Source organism: Balearica regulorum, chromosome 27 (assembly GCF_011004875.1).
Source record: "Balearica regulorum gibbericeps isolate bBalReg1 chromosome 27, bBalReg1.pri, whole genome shotgun sequence".
NCBI lineage: Eukaryota > Metazoa > Chordata > Aves > Gruiformes > Gruidae > Balearica > Balearica regulorum.
Window position 1 is genome coordinate 3,366,114 of NC_046210.1, and position 19,158 is coordinate 3,385,271.

The 19,158-nt window shown below is 52.9% G+C and overlaps 1 long non-coding RNA gene across 1 annotated transcript in view; it reads left to right on the forward strand.

The window, feature by feature from the left end:
• The window catches only part of LOC142598266 (uncharacterized), a 128,166-nt gene extending 111,649 nt beyond the window's left edge, over nt 1-16,517 (forward strand). Inside the window, exons 3-4 of the long non-coding RNA XR_012832554.1 lie at nt 9,508-9,645; nt 15,694-16,517. This is a non-coding gene — a long non-coding RNA (uncharacterized LOC142598266). The remainder of the gene's footprint in view (nt 1-9,507; nt 9,646-15,693) is intronic.
• Nucleotides 16,518-19,158: the final 2,641 nt, after the last annotated feature.

Below are 19,158 nucleotides of genomic sequence, written 5' to 3' on the forward strand. Positions count from 1 at the left end.
ACTCCTGACAAGTACAGGAGGCTTTTCAGCAGTTTTTCTATTTCAGCTCCCCTTGCTTCCTGCTCTCTGTTTCGCTCCCGCTGTAAAATTTCCCTGAGTCTAAGCAGCTGACTGTACCCCAGCAATTTGTACCCAATATGCTTGAAACAAAAAAATTGAAAGGGTGTCCATGGATGCACGATGCAATGACCTGAGTCACTGAGCTGGATTACATTTCTATGTATTTTGTGCACACTGGGTGTTTTCAAAGGAAATGAAAAACAGGGAGCTGGAGATGTCGGGATCGTTTGCACACCCGGGCTTAGGGCTAGCTTTGGTTTTATCGTTACTACTGGGTGGTTGCAAAGCCAGCTCTGCTCCTTTCCTAACTTTGGGGGGGATTTTATTAATTTTGGTGGGTTAGATTTAGCGCTCGTATGACGGAGAGGCTGGTCCTGATCCACTGAGCAAGGCATGAGGGCTCTGTCATATTTTTGCATCCGTCACCCCTGGGCTCTGCGGATCCTTCTGGGACAGGAGGTTTTTGTCCCAGCCGAGCCTTGAGCTCCTTCCAGCAGCATCCCCCCACCCCGGGCATCCAGCGGCTCACGATGCAGCACAGCACGGAGAGGAGCAGGTCTCGCTCGTGCTGCTTGTGCATATCCCAGGATCTCCTGAGCCACCCCAGAAGAGGAGCGAATATTCCGAGGTTAACTCCATCCCCAATCCCAGATTGCTGCCAGTGATGGATGCGTTGCTTGGTGGGGACAATCAATTGGTAAAGCAACCCTGTCTGGAATTTATTCAGGGTTGAAATGGGTTCCCCAGGCTCTAAGTCTATCGATTCTCTCTGTGTAGGTTATTTTTACCATTATTTACGTGCTGGTAGCATCTAGGGGACTAACTCAGATCAGCACTCTATTGTGTTAGATACTGCACGAAACGAGAACCGGCACCTCCTTCCTATAAAGGGGGTTATAAATAAACGGGAGAGGCTCCTCGGGGGGGCCGCGACGCTCTCGCATCCCTCATTTGCAGGATGAAGATAAGTGACGCGGCAAGGTCGCTTGATAAGCCGGTGTCGGTGCAGGAATCTGTGCTGAATCTCTGCAGAGCCCGTGCACAGCCTCCCCCGGTGCTGAGCTTTTACGTCTTACCCCAATAGGCAGCACTTTGGGGAAAATTGGCCCAGAAAAAGGATGGAGCAGTTGTTTTCAGGGAAAAGTTAGTCTGGTGACAGAATAGTCTCCAAAGAAAGAAGCCTTGGGGAACAATAGCTCGTAACATTACCTTTGCGAAAGAAACCGGTATTCTTTTGTGGCTGATGTACTAATTGTTTTAGCCTTTTCCTGTATTCTGCTATTGTGAGCATGTTTTCATTCCGTGCATCTTTTGTGGCTGCTCCTGAAAAGCTGGTGCCTTATCATTCTCCTTTGCTTCGTGTCTCTAAATATTTATCCTATAGTTTCATTCGACTGGTAAATAAACGCGTACGCCTTTTCTATTCCCTAACGTTGTCTTTTAAATTAATCTCTCAAAAAGTAATTGGGGAAAAGAGGAAGAAGTTAAAGTTGGATAAGAAGTTAGATGAAACTGTGGCAAATCAAACCGCTATATTCAAATCCTTTCTTTTATTTAAATTTCAAACTAAAAATAGTCCCAACTTTGACATTCACATTTCTTAATTGCTTATTTTCCATATCCCCTGTAGGTAGGATACGACATCACAGCCTTAAATTGTGGCAAGGAAAGTTTGGGGCTGGGCGTTATGACAAATTTTCTAATCGCAGCGAGGGACGAAGGACAAACTGGGCTAAATAATCTTTTTGAGGTCTCTTCCAGCCTTATTTTTTTTTTTTCTCTGATGCTTTGTTTAAATCTAGTGTGCCCATGCCTGACATTCAGGACTCGCTATTTCCTGGGAGGCTGGTGAAACAGCCTTTGATGCTTGAATCTATGATATAAGGGAAAATAATGCTTTAACTTTTTGTTGCCTGACTCCGATCAAGCAAAGCTATACTTGAGTATTTAATTTTCTGCACTGAGCATCACTGGAATTCTTCGCAGGGTGCGAAGTTAAGCAGGTGCGTAAGTCTTTGGAGGATCAGGGACCTCATTTGTATTAAAAAAATCACAGAGAAATCCAGCTGATTGGTTCGGTTTAACAGGTTTTACTGGAAGCCACGACACGTGCGGATGGGGATTCCTGCCCAGCCCTGGCTGTCCTGGCTAGAGCTGCCCGGTTCATCAAAAACCCGAGGGAGCATCATTTCACACAGACATTTCCACCAGCCACCCCACAGCAACAGCTTTTTTTTTTTTTTTTTTCCTAAGGATGTAATTCCTCTGTGGCAGAACCAACTTGGTAAATGTAATGACAATGTAGGTGTTGCATGGTTAGCTCCTGCACAGCCCACCCAGCTTCCCCTCTTTTTAACTCCCCGGGAAATAAATGCTACTTTGTCAGCGGATAGGAAAAAAAAAAAAGAAGAAAAAAAAAGAAAAAAAAAAAGAGACGGGGAAAATCTAGAAAAGGAATTGAAAATAAATTGCCTGCTTCATTCAAATAACATAGCTGATTTAAATCAGGGAATGAACTCTCTTGAATTTCTGGGTTGTAATGGGGACAATGCAGAATTATTGTTCAGACTCTTTCAAGCAAGCTGTATCCAAAACGCTCAATAGAATTAAGCTCTGATCCTGCAATCACTTACGCCCATGCGGAACTGGATGGCTTCACCGGAGACATTAGACGGGGTTATTCATAGCATTAAGCATGTGTTTAAGTCTTTGCAAGACTGGGGCTGTGCATGGCCGGGGAATTAAGCAACCCAAGCCGGAGACAGAGGCATCGGGGATGCCCTCTGCACTGCGCCCCGGCGTCGGGTCTCGCCCGCGGGCGCCGGCGGCCCAGATGCAGGGTGATGGGCTTGGGCACGCTGCACGGCACTGCCTGGATTCGCTTGTTGGTTTAATTCCCAGCATTTTTCATATTCCCGCTGCTCATCTCATTTCAACGAGCTTCTCATTTCCCACTGTTTGTTTAGTCTCAGTGCTGGACCCTGCTCAATATTTGCCTTCACGTCCCTACTATTTGTTCTTATTTCCATGTGTTTAACATACATCTTTGTTGCTAGCTGCCCAGTAAGCGCAACTGTTTTCCCTTGCTGCTTCCCTTTTCCCTGCTCAGCCTCGCAGAGGGAAGCCTCCCTGGCTTTCCACGGGCAGGATGCTCCGAGCGCCAGCAGATGCTGGAGTCTCATTGCAAACCGGAGCAGGAGATGCAGACAGCAAAGCCATGGGCTCAGGTTTTGTTTCGGAGCCACAGAAAGACTTCCATAAAAGCTCGATATCTTATTTCTTTTCCCCCCCTGTGTGTGAAAAGGTTTTTCTCCAAGTCTTGTGAGGCAGGCTGTTTCCCTCAGCGATTAGCTATCTTTTATCCAGGGACCTTGAACCTCTCTATAAATGGAATCCCCCCCGCTGCTCTGTGCTTTGGGCATTATATTGGCCACTTTAGCAAGAGGAAAACCGAAGCACGCAGATAGTGTCTGCAACGGCGGGGCCAAGGTGCTGCGGTCTGGCAGGACAAGGTGTGTGCTGCCTGCTCTGCCTGCATGCTGCCTGCAGGATGTTCACGTGCCCAACAGTGGGTTAGTCCTGCGGTGCTGTGCAGGCGCACGTATCCCCAAATCTCTCCCCCAAATCTCTCCTTCCCCCCCCCCCCATCCTGCTGCTCGGTGCGGAGGCAAGCGATAGCCCTGGCATGGAGGCCAGGGGCTTGCCTGCGTGCTGCCATGACTCAGAATGCTGGAAAATGGGAATAAAGATGAGGAAGAAAAGAAGAGAGAGGGAAAAAAGATGCACCGAGCGAGGCACAGGCTGGAATTAGAATAAACTGTTTTGCTCCCAAAAAAACCCACTCCAGCCTATTGTTTCATATCAGGTTTCCTCTCGAGCAAGCAATTGTGAAGCCAACCTGTCCCGCAAAATGAGCTGTCACTCCCCGCGCTGAACAAACACTATTGATTGCAGCATGGGGGGAGCCAGCGGCGTGTTGCTGCCCGCCCCGGGGGGGGCTCGTTCGATGGGGAGCCGGCTCCCCGCTGCCATACGTCGGGGCTTGGCAGCTGCCTGATGCACAGCGCATTGGCAGAGCTGCTGTGGCGGGGTGAGGGACGTCGCGGGTGGCACATCAAAGGCGCATCAGCAGGTAGCGGCCACAATTTTGGAAAGAGGACCTGGGTTTTGGCTGCAGAGTTGCCCTTTCCTGACATGTGGATTTTTTTTTCTGGCATGCATTTCTTCTGTTGGGAGGCCGGGACCCTCCAGAATCACCTCTGCAACCTCCTCCCCCCAAGCACCCCAGTATGCCAGATCCCGTGGGGATCACGGCATCTCCCCGCCCTTGCTCCCTCTTGACCTTCCCCCAGCCTCGTGCTTTGCTCTAACACTGGCTCTTGCTTGGTTTTATTACTTATTTGAGCTGGCAGCTCTCTGTTTCGCAAAGATCCCCCCCCGCCTCATCCTGTCCTTCATTGTACCGCACTCGAGGCATCTCTGCCTTTCACCCGTGCTGCTATAGCAACTGCCGGAGATGCTACAGCAAGGCCGTCCTGGCCAGGGCCATGTGCACGGGAACGATACCTACTTCAAGCGTTTTTAGCACCGAACAGGTAACGCTGCATGTTGCAAAGAGAAACCATTGTGGCTCTGGAGCAATATCACCATCCAGAGGGTTTCTCAGCTACTAAAATCCCCCTGTAGCTACAGAGAGGCGTGTTTCTGCAACTGGCTTGGCAATCGCACGCACGCAATAGTCCTGCAGTGAGTAGACCCAAATGCATTGACCGTAATCATCCGTCACGTTTATATACCGCGCTTCATCCCAAAGGATCCCAGCGCTCTTCGCAGCAGACGTTGTGCAATGGGATCCATCATCCGGCGTTGAAGCGCGGCCGGATCCTGCCGGGATGGAGCACGGCAGCTGTCGAACACAGCTTTATGCCGATGGCTGCGGGGAGGTGGGGGAAACTCGTCGCGTAGCCCCTGCAAAAGCGCGGAAGAGGTGTGGAGGGGATGAAACCCACCTCCAGATCAGAGTTGGGGATCTCCATCCCATCCTGCAGCTCTCGCTGGTCCTTCAGCTCCCGGCTCCACTCGGGCACTCCCAGACCCGCCGCAGCTGGTGCAGCAGGTACGTCTGCGCCTGCCAGAGACAAAAAACCACTGTATTTTCCTGCAGCTTCTGGATTTCTCATATCTGAAGCAGATAGGCTGATCAATGGGGTTTGACATAGCCATAGCCCAAAGTTGCCTGCCACGACAGCGCTGTTAACGAACAGATTTAATAGCAGCCGTGTGAGTCACTTTATAACCACAGTAATCACCGCGGCGCAGGCGAGAGTCACTCACTTGGCAAAGAGATGACAAATATTCTCTGGTTTCCCCCATGCGCATTGCTCTTCTGCATGAACGTTTTGGGTGAGACGGGAGGAAGATTGGCATCCCCCGACTCCAGCCGGAGATCTGGGATGTGTCACCACTCCCCTCTCGCCTCAGCCCCCCCCCACCCCAGGGCTCTTTCCAAAGCACTGTTGTCATCTCCGTTTCTCACCCTCTCCCACATTCCTGGGCCGTTGGAAGCCCATCTCCAGTCCTCTCCCCGCTCAGGGATGGCTGGGGCCGTGTCGTGTCCCTTGTCACCCCCCGCTGCAGGTCGCCAGCTTGGGGAAACGCGCTGGGCGGAGGGGTGAAAAGGTGGGGGACCACCGTGTGCCTCTTGCAGCCCGGGCTGGCCCGCGGTGAATGCGATCAGACAAGCGATGCGGTTACACACCGGTAATATCCCTTTTAACGCGCTCGGGTCCCCGGCGAGCTCTGCAACCCTGCCAGCCGGCTAATGAGCTGCGCTCCTTGCGTTAGCCGGTGTAATTGTCTTCATATTAATGGGAATAATCTGTCAGTGTTAACACTCCGGGCCAGGATTCACCCAGTCCTCTCTGCATCCCAGCTGTGGGTGCTTGGGGTGGTAGCGGGGCTCCCCATGCACCCCGCGACCTGGGGTCCCGAGGGTAAAGCTCCGCGGCCCCTCGCCTGCCTGCGCCTCCTTCCCATCGGTATTTCTCTTTCCGTCTCGTAAATGGGATCGTCTTTTAAAATATTTTGAAATCTACTGACAAAAAAAGCACTCTGTCAGAGGTAGATATTATTGATGTTGTTATTACTGCGCATCTCGTCTCGGCTGCAAAGGATGCCTGACCATGCTGACAGCTGCTATTAAGAAAGTTGCACAGCCAGTGTTTCTGCGGATATAATTCTTTCTGAGCAAAGTTAAACACTAAAAGGGGTTATTTCATGAAGTAAAAGGGAGAGCTGTGAAAAAGTTCGTCCATGACATGTGAATACTAATGTTGTATATTATCCAGAGAGAGAGAGACCTATTACGAGATCCCTCCACGCTCCTTACAGACGTGGCAAAACCCGTTATCCCCATTCTGCAGCTGCAGAGGGGAAACTGGGCGACACCTTCCAGGTGTTCAGGACAAACAGGGGCACAAATGCCATTTCTGTTCGAGGAGTTTCTCATGCGACAGGGCTGAGAAACACAAACAGATTATTTTCTGCAATATAGACGAAGTTTTGAGCACAGGCAGACCAATATACGACTTCAGCCCCTTTATGGCTTTAACATAAAACCAGGAGACATGTGGTGGCTTGGGCTGGGTTTTCTATTAGGTGTTAAAATAGCGGGGAGGGGAGAGGGGCAGATGCTAGAGCAAGCACAGAGCACGCATCAAAGCCTGTGCCTACGCTCGCTAACTCCTGAGCATCTCTAATAAACACCTAAAGGGACTGTGCTGGCACTCGGGTGACTGCCGTGCGAAGGACGGAGCGGAAAAGAGCAGGGAAGGGGATTCCTGACCAGATCCTGGGTTTTTTTAAAGAGCCGTTCAAGCCCCCCTCTGATTTCTGAGCTGAGCAGCGGAGACCAGCCTCGAAGCCCGGTCCCCATCCTGCTGTCACCCAGTGCACGGGGACAGCCAAGATGTTTCATGCCGGCGTCATCGCCCAACTCTTGGCTGTCGCCAGCAGCGTCCCGGGCAAGCGGCACAGGCTGCCATCCATTAGCAATTTCCCCAGCGCAGCAATTTATCCCTGTCATTTAGGGTTCATGTGCTATTATTTAGTCTATTTCCAAGATCTTATTACATTTTTTATTCATAGGGAGGTTAGATTTATATATTGAAGATCAATAAAAGGCTCTATCATGGCTACATTATTAATAAGGAATACATTATATGTAGACAGACAGCCCACTCTATTGGATTTACTTAGTAGGTACGCTTTTTGGGGGCAATTCTGAAAATTTACTACCTGTTCGATCTCTCTTCCTCTCCTTGCCTCTCCCTGGGCACCCATCCCTCCCTCCTTCTGCACGGGGATAATAGCAACTTTATTTAGCAGCATATGTCCTTTGTCCCTGCAGATGACACTGCCGTGCCTCTATCCTCTAACAGCCCCTAAATCAGGCGGGGTGTGCGCCGCGGGAAAAGCATCCTCACCTCGGCGGCATCACGCGCTCAGTCTTTTTAGTATTGTGCCACTTTATTCCCTTTCTGTCACACCACGGCGGGACAGGGAACGTGCCGGTGGTCACCTGCAGCACCTTAACACCGCGATGTCCTCGCCACAGGTAGGGAAGGGAGGCAGCAACGTAAATTAGGACAATTCAGGAGAAAATCAACTGCTGTTGGTTGGTTGTGGTGTAGTGCAACCCCACTGCACAAGTGCAGAAACTCGGGTTCCTGCTCCAAACTCTCAATTCAGCTGTCGCCCCTAGCAGCCGCCAAGTAAGGATTTGCCATCGTGCGCTTTCAACTATTTTGCACTGGTTTGCACTTTGCTGACCTTCCAGCTCGGCCCTCACTGCTATTTACATGACGGCATCTTCCAGAGATGTAAAAGGGAGGGTGCGCGCCCGCCGTCGGGCAGCCAGATGCACGGCTCACGCCCGAAGAGCTGGGCAGGGGCACGGGCAGGGAGAGCAGTGCTGGGCGGGGGAAAGGCTTTAAAGGATTTGCCCAAAGTCACGCAGGGAAGGGGCAGAAAAGCTCCGAAAGTGGCGGCTGAGCCCCAGCCCCGAGGTGGGAGCAGCTCGGCAGGTCCTTGTGCCAGCGAGGGCTGGACTCGTGCATGGGTGACCCCCGTCCCCCCCCGGCCAGATTCTCATGACACACCCGCTCATAAATCTAATTCTAATCAGCAGTAATTAACTCTAATCATCATAATTAACGGGGAGTGGGAAAATATTAGCTGGAATAATCAAATCCGGTCGCTCTAAAGCTGCCTTTGCCTGGGAAACCTGCGGGGGGATAAGTCAACTCATCCGCACCACACTTGTACCCTGTCAAGGTTTTACGAGTACATGAACCATCAGGCTCATCAAAAATGATTCCAGCTACGGTTCAGGCTCTGACCTCCTTCAGCTAATTACCAGCGCGGCAGTTAATCACGGAGAAGCATTAACGGGTTGGTTCCTCCTTCTGCTTTGGCTGCTGTTTGTGCTGGGCAGGGGATGCTGCACGGGCTGCTGCGAGCTCTGTGCGCGCCGGTTAACACGAGAGGGGCTGGTGGGGAATGCGCGATGGTGCAGGTTCAGTCCCGGGCTGGAAAATCAATAAAATGCATAGAGTTCTTGCATACTGAAAATGGCTTTCCGTCCCCTGGTGCTTTTAGCATTCAGGACCTCTCCGCTCTCGGTCTTGAGCTCGTGCGTAGAGGAGAGCAAAGAATATTTGGCTCAGAAGGTTTTACAAATCTTTAATTATCATCCCTTCTTGACATCTTCGGGTGAGCAGTGCCGGGTAAGGGTTATAAGGAAAATATCTAAGGTAATACCGCAATTACATAAGCAGCCTTGAAACACAAATAAGACTATTTATTAATAAAGCATCAGCTGTTGTATCGGCCCTTCCCTCGCCGGAGAGCCCAGGAGAGCCGCGCAGCGGTCGCAGCCCCGTGGGGACCCGCAGATGCAGGTCCAGCTGTGGCGGAGCAGCCTGCGACAGCAGCACATCTGGGGAGCTGGGGGTTCGGAGCTGGAGAGCGTTATAGATGTCTGCGGGAAGGCAGAGCTGCCAAATCCCTCCCCAGCTTCGCTCGCCGTAGGGAGCAGAGGGAAATCGTCGCCCAGAGCAGCCTGATGGAGAAAGCTCCTCTCCGCTGCCCCCCTCGCCTGCTTATGCTGTGCTCCTCCGACACCTCCAAGGACACTTCGCTGGCTGTCTGCGGCGTTAGCAGCCACGCGCTGGCGTGATTGATGTCTAACTACTGTCACGGCACAGTGTGGCCACAGCTCCTGAACATCTCCTGCCCTCCGCGTGGTAAAACACCTCGAGGCTTTGCTCAAGTCCTTGGCACTTTCCAGGCTCTCCTGTGCGAGACAGCCCTCAGCGTGGTCATCTTAGGGTTTGGAAAAAAAAAAATTAAAATAACAATATCTGATCTGGTTTTTTTTTTCCCCAGCTCTTCTGAATTTCATATCTTTTCACCATGTCCCCAAAAAAAGGCAACCCAGCCGGTTGGCAGTAAGAGTCTTACGAAGTTCCAAATCATCTCTCTCCTGCTCGAACTGAACTGTGTCCCTGATCAGAATGAAATCAGGTATTTAGCAGTGTTAAGTACTTTTAACTACACTATTTATTATGCTGTGGATTGCGGTTTGTTACAGGATTTCTCAGCCATCATATGATTTCGGAGGGGATTTTTTTTTCTTTTTTGGGTTCTCTCAGGAGCTTGTAGCACTTAAAATTGTGTTGTGTAATAGTATAATCATCTAAATTAAACGTGTGTCTGCTGTATGATGCTTAATGTTAATTCTACAGTGTGATAGCAGATGCGTAAGCAAGTAAGCTCTAGGTGGACAGGGTAGCTGCCAAAACGTACCGGACCCCACTCTGCACCTTCTGGGTGTAAATTAGGAGACACTTCAGCGAGCACGGTGCTGCCACGCCAGCATAAAGCCAGCTAAAGGGAGAGCAGGATGGGACCCGCCAGCTGCCCCGGCTGGGGATACGCACGGCAGAGCTCCCGGCAGTGATTGTGGCTGCTATTTCACCCTGAGAGTTTTTTTTTAATTATTATTATTTCCTTGATGAAAAAGCTTTTGCATCATGTGTCAGCGCCACGCTCACGATGGCTCAGCTCCAAACCTCCACGTCTCAGGTTGAGTTTTGGTCTTCAAATCCCTCATGGATTCTCCATCCTTTCAGGATTTCCTTCACCTCCTCTGCCATTCTCCTGCAGCCACCGGTCCCCGGGGACGATGCCATGGCATTCCCAATGGGGAGTGCTCGGCCACGGCTCGAGGTGGGTGCGGCGGGGCTGGGGGCTCACGGGGATGCAATATATCCCTATATAAATGTACACTCCATTGCTTCCCCATTGCCCTTGCCCAGGTGCTTGCATCGCTGCCAAGAGAGTGTAAACGCAACTACGGATGGAAAATCAGCGCCCCAAAAGGTGAAACGCTTCTTTAAAAATTCAGTGGGTGTTTTGGGGCAGAATAAGGGACCAAAGGCAAGATTTCCGGAGGCATTTCAGAGTCTCACAGCTCCCAAGCACGGAGCCAGCAGCCGGAGACGCCGAGGCACGGCGCGGGGCAGAGCAGACAGGTTAACCAACAGGTTGGAGAGAAATTGGTATGCAAGCTACAGCCAAGGCAGCCTTTATATCAGAGCCTCACAAAGGCAATTCTCAGCAATTGATATAAAAAGGTGTCAGTTCTGGTTTAAGTACTGTATTACCAGCAAAGATTTATCTGCTTCAAAGGCAGGCCTCGTGCCACCGAGGGAATAAACAGCTCTTCTCCTTATCTCTTTCGCATAGCGCAGTATTTTCTCCGTTCGACTTTGGCTCGAAAAAGACTTTTTCTTCCACTTTCTTATTCACATATTGTAATTTGGAACAACCCCCCAAACCACCCTGGAAACCTCCCAGGGAATACGGTTTATTGGGGTGACTGGGGGGGGGTGGAGGGGTGGCTCGTGTCCCCCAGGAGGCTGCAGGGGGGGTGCAGGGGGATGGAGGGGGGGTTCCCATGTGTGCTGCGGTGGGCAGGGGCTCCTTCCCAGGGATGGAGACAGCTGGTCCATAAAACAGCTCCAGCGGTCGTAGGAAAGAGGAGGAGATCATTTCCCCCCGGCCATCGGCTGTTTCTGCGCAGAAATCCTGGAGAAAAACTGGAAATGGCATCTCTGGCCCCGTCCGGGTCACCCGCAGTGCCAAGCAGTGCCAGCACACCCCGCTCGTGGGCTGGGATGCGAGGAGCGAGGGATGCGTGGGGCGCGTTCATCTCCCCACCTCTTTATTTGCTCAAAAAAGAAGGATGGGGGAGCCGGAGCGACCGAGCAGCCCGCGCAGCTCCGCTCGGTGATGGAGTGGCTGCTTCGCTGCTGCTGGCTCGCTGGCAGGGTGGATAGATCAATAGATAAAACAGTTTTCACTAGCTCATTTGCTGAGCTGCCGAGTTGGTGCCGTACCTGGAGCTGCATGGGAATGAGCCACAGCCCCGGCCCTGGCGCTTCGCTGAGGTTGCGGAAGGGGAGAAAAGGAGAGGTGCAGGATGCGGCCGGGCTGGGGCTCAGCCTGTGCTTGTGATGGGTGCGGGGGCTGAGCTGCCCCGTGGTGGAAGGGACCCCGCCAGCCCCAGGCGATGCTGCTGCGGAGCCTCCCGTGTGCTGCGGGATCTTTGCCAGATAATTCCAGCAGAGCATTTTAAAAATTATGTCTTTAAACATATTTATACAGGCCACATATATTTTACATGCCTGCAACAATGCATTTTATGAAGCATATAAAAAAACCAGATAGAAATTATCTATTTCTCCTGTACAGCTTGTCTCTTTTTTGGGGGGAGAGATAACAAGGACCTATTTCATTGTGCTCTTTGCTGCAGGATGCCATGCAATAAATTGAGAAGCGAAGTTTTGAAAAATGCTTCTTCTCCCCCCCCCCGCCCCTTTTTAATGCCATTCTAAGCTGGAAAGACCTAGCAAACGGAAAACATTATTTGCAGGCTATCAGCCCAGAGTCCCTTCTGCTCCCCTCTCTTGTTTGCTCACTGAAATGAATGGGCTCTTTTGGCAGCAAGGATCGTAACGTTAATCGGAACTAAAGAGCATTATGTTTGCAAAGAATCAAGGATCTTCCCCTTCACAAACTTTGCAAAATGGTTCTTCAGATATTTGGGAACAATTAGATCGAGCTCAAGCGAAAGCTGCTGCCGGGCACTGATCGGCAGCTCTCCTCTTCATCAAATATTCAGCATGGATATTTCATTATCAGCCTAATTCATACGCTGCAGCCACGGCTGGGTGGTTTTAGAAATTAAACTGTACTTTCACCTCTAACGAATGCAGTCCCTGGCAGGCGGTGAAGTGGAGAGAAGCTGCCACGCCGCTGACTTACTGAGTGGGGTGGGAGGGGGCTGCAGCAACCGGGGCTGTGCGTGGCTTCACCTTTCATAAGCAAAAAATTAATCACATCCAAAGCGATGCGGTGAATGAAGCTAGCAAGCTGTGCAATTACGGCAACGTACAGGAGTTAATTAGTCACTTGCCTTTGCTGGGGAGAGAGCCCCGTGGAGCGCCGGCGCGAGGTGCCGAGAGCCAGAGCCGGCAAGGGGTTGCTGGTGGGGCCGGTTCTGCATCTCGGGGCTGGAGTGAACCAGAAATAATTTGGCTCTTTGGTGATGCTGACCCTGACATTTGGAGGAGCGCTGATGTGATAACAGTACGGCCGTGCTGTTAGTGACATGTGGACCTGAGCAGGATGGGAACCAGGGGAGGGGAGAGAAGGTCTAGCTGCTCAGACACCTGGGATGCGTCGAATTGTTGTGAATTCTGCTTTATGTGCCCACAAAACCCCTTGTCTCCACTACGGGAGGGTTTACAAGCAAATAAATCTGTTGATACTATGAGCTGAAAAAACATCAGCACCAGGCATTTGTGCCCGGCCCCGGCTTCGCAACGCCGGCAATTAAACTTCTTGTCGGCACGCAGGTTCTCAGAAAGGTTGAGATCGCGTTCGGCTAACGGCACTGCTGGTGTTCCTCTGCTGCCTGCAGTACTTTATGAGCACTTGAAGTGGCTGAACCGGAGTCAGGAGCATCCTGCCTCCCATGTACCCATCTTCCGAGACACAAGAGCATCCGATTCCTCTCTGGGGCTCCTCAGACGGGAGTTTGCGCGTGATTTAGTACGCAAGCAGCAAAAGGGATTTGCCCGGGAAGCATCATCCCTGCACGCACTGTCAATCTGCTGAGTCCGGGATGCGCCAGGCGTGCATGAGATGACTCCCCGGCGCAGAAGGACCAGCAGCGCCCGGGAAGCATTAACTCACGCTGGCAGGGCTGTGCGAACGACCGTTCGCCGTACGTACGGCGAGCTCCTCGGTGCACGCTCAGGGCAACCCCGTGGAAAGCCACAAAAGGCTCCGGTTGTTCCTTTACGGCTTTTTTTCCCGGGTGGAAAAGGAGGACCGACGTACACGGGTAGCTCTGCAGCTCTCACAAGAGCCAGGGGCTGCCAGCCAGGGTGGGCAGCAGCCAGGAGGGCAGGAGTTGGGCTGTGCAGAGCCCCGGCAGGGCTGGGGGCTCTGGGGGGTGTGGGGAGGGTGCTGGGAGCGGTGCCTCGCCGGTGGTGCTGGGGGAGCATCGCCTCTGGGTGTAGAGCCTTGCAGGGACAAGGTGTCCATCAGCAGGTCAAGCAGCAAAGCCGGATTCCTGTGGAGGTGCCCATCTTACGGGAGCTCTGTCTTCCTAGGAACCCCAAATCCGTGCGATTCGCAGCCTTTCGGCACGATTTGGGTGAAACAGGTGAGCAAACCGATCTGTGAGGGAGGGGAACGCACTGGCAGAGGCGTGCACGAGCCTCCTTTCATTCGGAAATCGGGCCACGAGGTCCCGTGGGTTTCTGATTTCACAGCAAAACGGTCAAAGGACACAAAGTGTGGTGTCCTCGGGCTCTGCACGTCTCAGAGGGCTCCACGGGTGACATCCGTGTGACCGTCCACGCTGGGGCTCCCCGAGGCGAGGTGAGATGAACCCAGCACGACATTTTTCCGTGGACTTCAGCTGCAGGGCTGTGGGTAGGGAGCTCTGCCTGGTGATCCACACCTCTCGTACGGAAGGGACGAACCTTCAACGGGCAACGGCTCTGGCCCCGTGAAAGAGGCGGATGCTCTGGCTCACTCGCGGTTTGCCCTGTCGGCAGAGCTCAGCGTGCTCGCCTGGCACACACTGCCGGTCTCTGGGAGTTTGATGGGTTCGTGCATCATCGTCAGCGCTCCGCTCAGCACAGCCGGCTGGCTCCTCTCCGTGCAATTTCAAATGCAGACGTTGGAGCCGCAGCGGGCAGCGGACCGGACACCCACATACGGATTGGAGCTGGAGCCGGAGCCGCAGCGCAGGACAGGCTGACACCCGCCTCACCGGGGAAGCGCCGGGCTGCGACACCGGCTGTCGCGGCAGCAGCGATGGATGCTGATGCAGGGACCTAATTAAGCACTTTATGCACGGGTGGTTGCAAAGAAAAACCATATTGCCACAAGAATTGCTCTTGGCCGTCTTCAGCATTCACCAGTCACGAGAGAAATGTTTAAAACAGAGAGGAGAAAGCCCAACGTTTCGCACCGAAGCATGGCAGTTCTCTCCCGCTCTCCTTCCCACCTCTTGATTATTCAAAAGCATGGCAGGCGGAGGTTTCTCTAACCTGCCGAAGTATTCGGCCACCGACTACCGGAGGCAGGAAAACTTTTGGATTTATTCATGGCCACCTGTCAGGGACTGTCATTCCCCACACTGAGCTACAGCCTGAAGTTTGCTGTGCTATAAATCAGCTCCTCTTGGACATCATAACTCTTCTTTATAGGCTCTTTCCCCCTCATATATAAACCTCATTCCATATGTATATACTGCAAAAGGCAAGCCTGATTTGCAGCTCCGTGCCGGCTCAGGTGGCACCACTCTGCCAGCTGACAAAGTGCTCGGGGAATGTCTCCAGCCTGGCCGCATCCCTGCGTGGGATGCATCCCTGCGTGGGATGTCCTGGCCGCGGGAACTGGGACCCTCCAGGGAGACCCGGGCGATACAGGGAGGAGGGTGGGTGCTCTCTCCCACCCAAATTCACATATGGCAGAGCAGGGAGCGGAGCCAGTCACTTGGGAAGTCCTTCAGCCACAAAATCCTCTTTGCAGGCAGAAAATAAGTGCATTTACTGAAATTAAGACCAACTGAAGACACATGTCATTAACAGGAGAAGAAAAAAAAAAAAAAAGGGAGATTTGCAAGAAGCGTGAGCAAATCGAGCAAGGGCTCAGGCTTGTTTTCCATCCCCTACATGCTCTCCTGGGGGTGGACGCAGCAGGGATGGAGGTGGCTCCTGGCAGGGACAGGATGGGGAAGGTGGCTGCGGCTTTTGCTCGGGTCCCTCCTCGGCATCCCTCGGCCAGGAGTGGGGAGGGAGCAGGGGCCAGCACTCAGCCTCAGACAAAGACCTCGTTTCAGCCTAAACAGTGGAGCAATTTATGTCCCCCCGCTGTCCAAATGAAGAATGGGCCCCTCTATTTTTGTCCTCTGGCTGGTATTTTAATGGCAGATTAACAGGAAATAGGTCTAAAGGTGCAATCTGCTTTTTTTTTCCCCCTTTAAAGAGACTGCAGAAGTGCACGTTGCCATTTGGTTTTTGTAACGGGCTTAAAGGCAGCACCAGCCACGATCCCGTCATGAAACCAGGGCCCAGAGGCTGGAAACAGAGACTTCACCTGACCCATCACAGCACTTTCTTCTCCCTTTATCACTCCCATGGGGATGCCGGGGATGCCACGGGGATGCCGAAAATGCTGAGACCAGACTCAACCCAAGTGCGTGCGGATGCAACTCCCACTGCAGTCAATAAAAGCCATTCTCATCCACCCTTATCCCAATTTTCAGCTGTACCAGCACCAAATCCAAGGGAAGGGAGATGGAGCAGCCTGTACCCGGAGCACAACCGTGGCGTGCCATGCCAGGAGGCCTTAAATCTCTTTCTGAGCTCCTCCTTTGCACGGCCGTTAGGGATTGCAAGGCTGGGGACGAAGGACTCCGCGGGGTGATAAATCCTGCGTGCGGAGCACTGTCCGCTCGTGCCCGCGTTGCAGAACGACGTGCTGGCGCAGGGCTGACTTACTGCCACCGCCCCGATTATCATTTTGAATGGTTTAAGTTGGCAACTTCCTAAGCGGAGAGAAGATTAAGCCTGAGCGGAGCATTTTTTTTATGACTCCAAGAAGTTCAAGTCAGGGAGATGAAGGGGAGCCCTGGCACCGATGCAGGAGGGGGGTGCTGGGATGCTGAGCACCTTGCAGACCCCAAACCTTTTAGTTTTAGGGCAGAACATGGGTGTTTCATCGTTTCTCCTGGCAAACCCCAGCTGCAGCCCCCTCCAAGCCCCAGTGAGCGTGGGGCCAGGCAGAGGCAGCATCGGGCAGGGCGGTGGGGAGGCCAGGCGGCAGTCAGGGCTGGTTTCTGGCGCAGGCAGCACCCATCTTCTGGCTGCCATCTCCAGTCAAGGCAGTTCACACATTATCTGTCTCTTGACTATTAACAAAGCCGTCGGCGTCGGCTGCCGAGAATTACTTAGGAATCGTAAGGCGGTCTAATCAATACTGCTTTCACCCACGCAGGGAGCTGCTGGGGCGGGAGGGGGCAGCGAACAACATCTGCATCTAAAGCATCCCACCACGCAGAGCGGAGCCACTGCAGGCGCTCGCAGCTCGGCCGTGCATGAGGGTGCCGGGGTGGGTGTGCTGCCCCCAGGGTGGGTGTGCTGCCCCCAGGGTGGGTGTGCTGCCCCCAGGGTGGGTGTGATGCCCCCGGGGTGGGTGTGCTGCCCCCAGGGTGGGTGTGCTGCCCCCAGGGTGGGTGTGATGCCCCCGGGGTGGGTGTTCTGCCCCCAGGGTGGGTGTGATGCCCCCGGGGTGGGTGTTCTGCCCCCAGGGTGGGTGTGATGCCCCCGGGGTGGGTGTGATGCCCCCGGGGTGGGTGTGCTCCCCTCGGGGTTCCCCTGCGGCCCGGCTGAAGCCGAGGTGTTTCCTTCCAAGGAGAACCTGTCCCTCTGCCTTTTCCGAGCGCTCAGGTCAGAGGGGATTCAGGGATGTCGCTCTTGACTGAAGGATGGATGAAGCAACCGAGATGAACTTTCTGAACACCGTCATCTCTGCCTTATTTGCTCCTTAAAATTAATACCACAATCAAGCGGCTCTCTAGATTTATACCGGTACGATCTCCGGTCCTGATGCAATGTCACGCAGGTTTATGGAGATGCTGTTGATTTGGACCAGTGATCACAGTGACAAGAGTGCAATGCCAAGAAAGTTCCCAGGGCCGCTCCTGATTTACATCCATGATTCTGCTTAATCTAAAGCCCTGCCAATGCAATCCCAGTCAAAGGCAGCTTATACCAATGTGGCAAAAATTTGCCCTATAAATTATTTTTAGAGCACAAGGATTTCAAGTGTGCCTGTCCTAGATTAAGCCGTGTCCTTGTCAGTCTTGAACTAGAGGAAATAAATCCCTCTCTCCTTTTTTTTTTTCTTTTTTTTTTTTTTTCTTTTTTTCCCCTGACCTACCTGGCTGGAAAACCAAGACCTGGCAGGAGACAAGCCCTGCCCGCTGCTCCGGCTCCCCGTGCCTTGTCTCCATCACGGCCGGCAGAAATATTGCTAGAATCCATTTCATTTCATCAGGAGGGAAACTGAGGCAGGGAGTGAGACGAGGGATGCTCCAAGGTCCCTTCAGGGCTTGTTGCAGAGCCAGGGAAGGAGCCTGGGGAAATAAGAAATGCTCCAGCAGAGCCAGAAATGCAGCGGCCAGCGCTCTCCCTTCTCTGCGGCCGCCAGCACGTGTAATTAAATAATCAATTGTCGGTGCACGGGTTTTACGGGTGCGTTTCCGCCCCTGTTGCAGGCAGGGGATGGCAGGCTGCGGGCAGGAGCGCGGTGCTCTGCCAGATGGGCCATCAAACCCCGCTGCTGGGAGGGCACGCGGCTCCGCTGCCTTCGCTTTTCTTGTTTGCAAGGAATTTACAAATCCTTTAAGTACGGAAAAACTGAGCCTTCCCCTGGAGAGACAGATGGCTGCAGAGGCATTAGGAAGGCAGTCAAAGCAGAGGGTTGGGTTTTATTTTTTGTTGTTTGGTGGTTAATATCCGTGTGCGTGTATCTGTCTACGGCTGCAAAGGATTCATTAGTGTTTGACTCTCCTGCCCTCCTCCTCCTCTCGCCTTGGCGAGCGGCGGGGGCCGCAGGGAGCCGGCAGCCCGGCCATCCCTGCCAAGGGTTTTGCTTTCGCCTTGCTGGGGAAGGGGCCAGGATCAGCCCCTGCATCACCTCCCACCCCGGCTCCAACCGCGCAACCGCTGGGCTGCAGTTTCCAGCCTCGTCCCCAACCGCAAAGCCCCGTGCCAGGGTGGCTAGTTCTCTCCTTAGGGGCTTTAGCCAGAGGCAAGGCGGCCGCTCGGGATGCTGCGCCGGGCAGGTGTAGGAGGTGATGGGGAGCAGGACGGTCCCAGCACGGCGGGCAGTGACGGGATGCGGTCGCTGGCGGAGGGCAGCTGAGGCCGATAACATCCTTCAGTGGGGTGAAGGCATCGCAGGGCAGCCTGTGGAAGGCAGCTGCCTGCGCCTTCTTTATTTTATTTTTATTTCTTTTCTCTCAAATAGCAGCAGCGCTTTTCATATTCTCAGCATCGTGAGTCACCTCACATATTAAGAGCCCAGGCAAGAGGGCACTGGGCATGTGTGGGACAGAGATAAATCTGGAGCTCCACGCAGGGACGGCTGGCTGGTTGTTTAGTTATGGCCCAGGAATAAATGTCTGCTTTGTGTCAGCTCTTTGCAAGGTCCTCCGATGTCCTTCCGGCTCCAGCTCCGCTGCACACATTCTGTCTCAGGCTGAACAAATACATCCACGGCCAGAAATTGATTTTCTAAAAATGTAATATGCACACAAAAACCAACATGTATAAAATATGTCGGTTTGTGGGGGAACAATTGCGCTTCTTTCCTGCCCCCAAAAAATCAATTGTAAGCGCGTATGTAAAAATACAATGGCACTAAACTCCAAATAATTAGGTGATT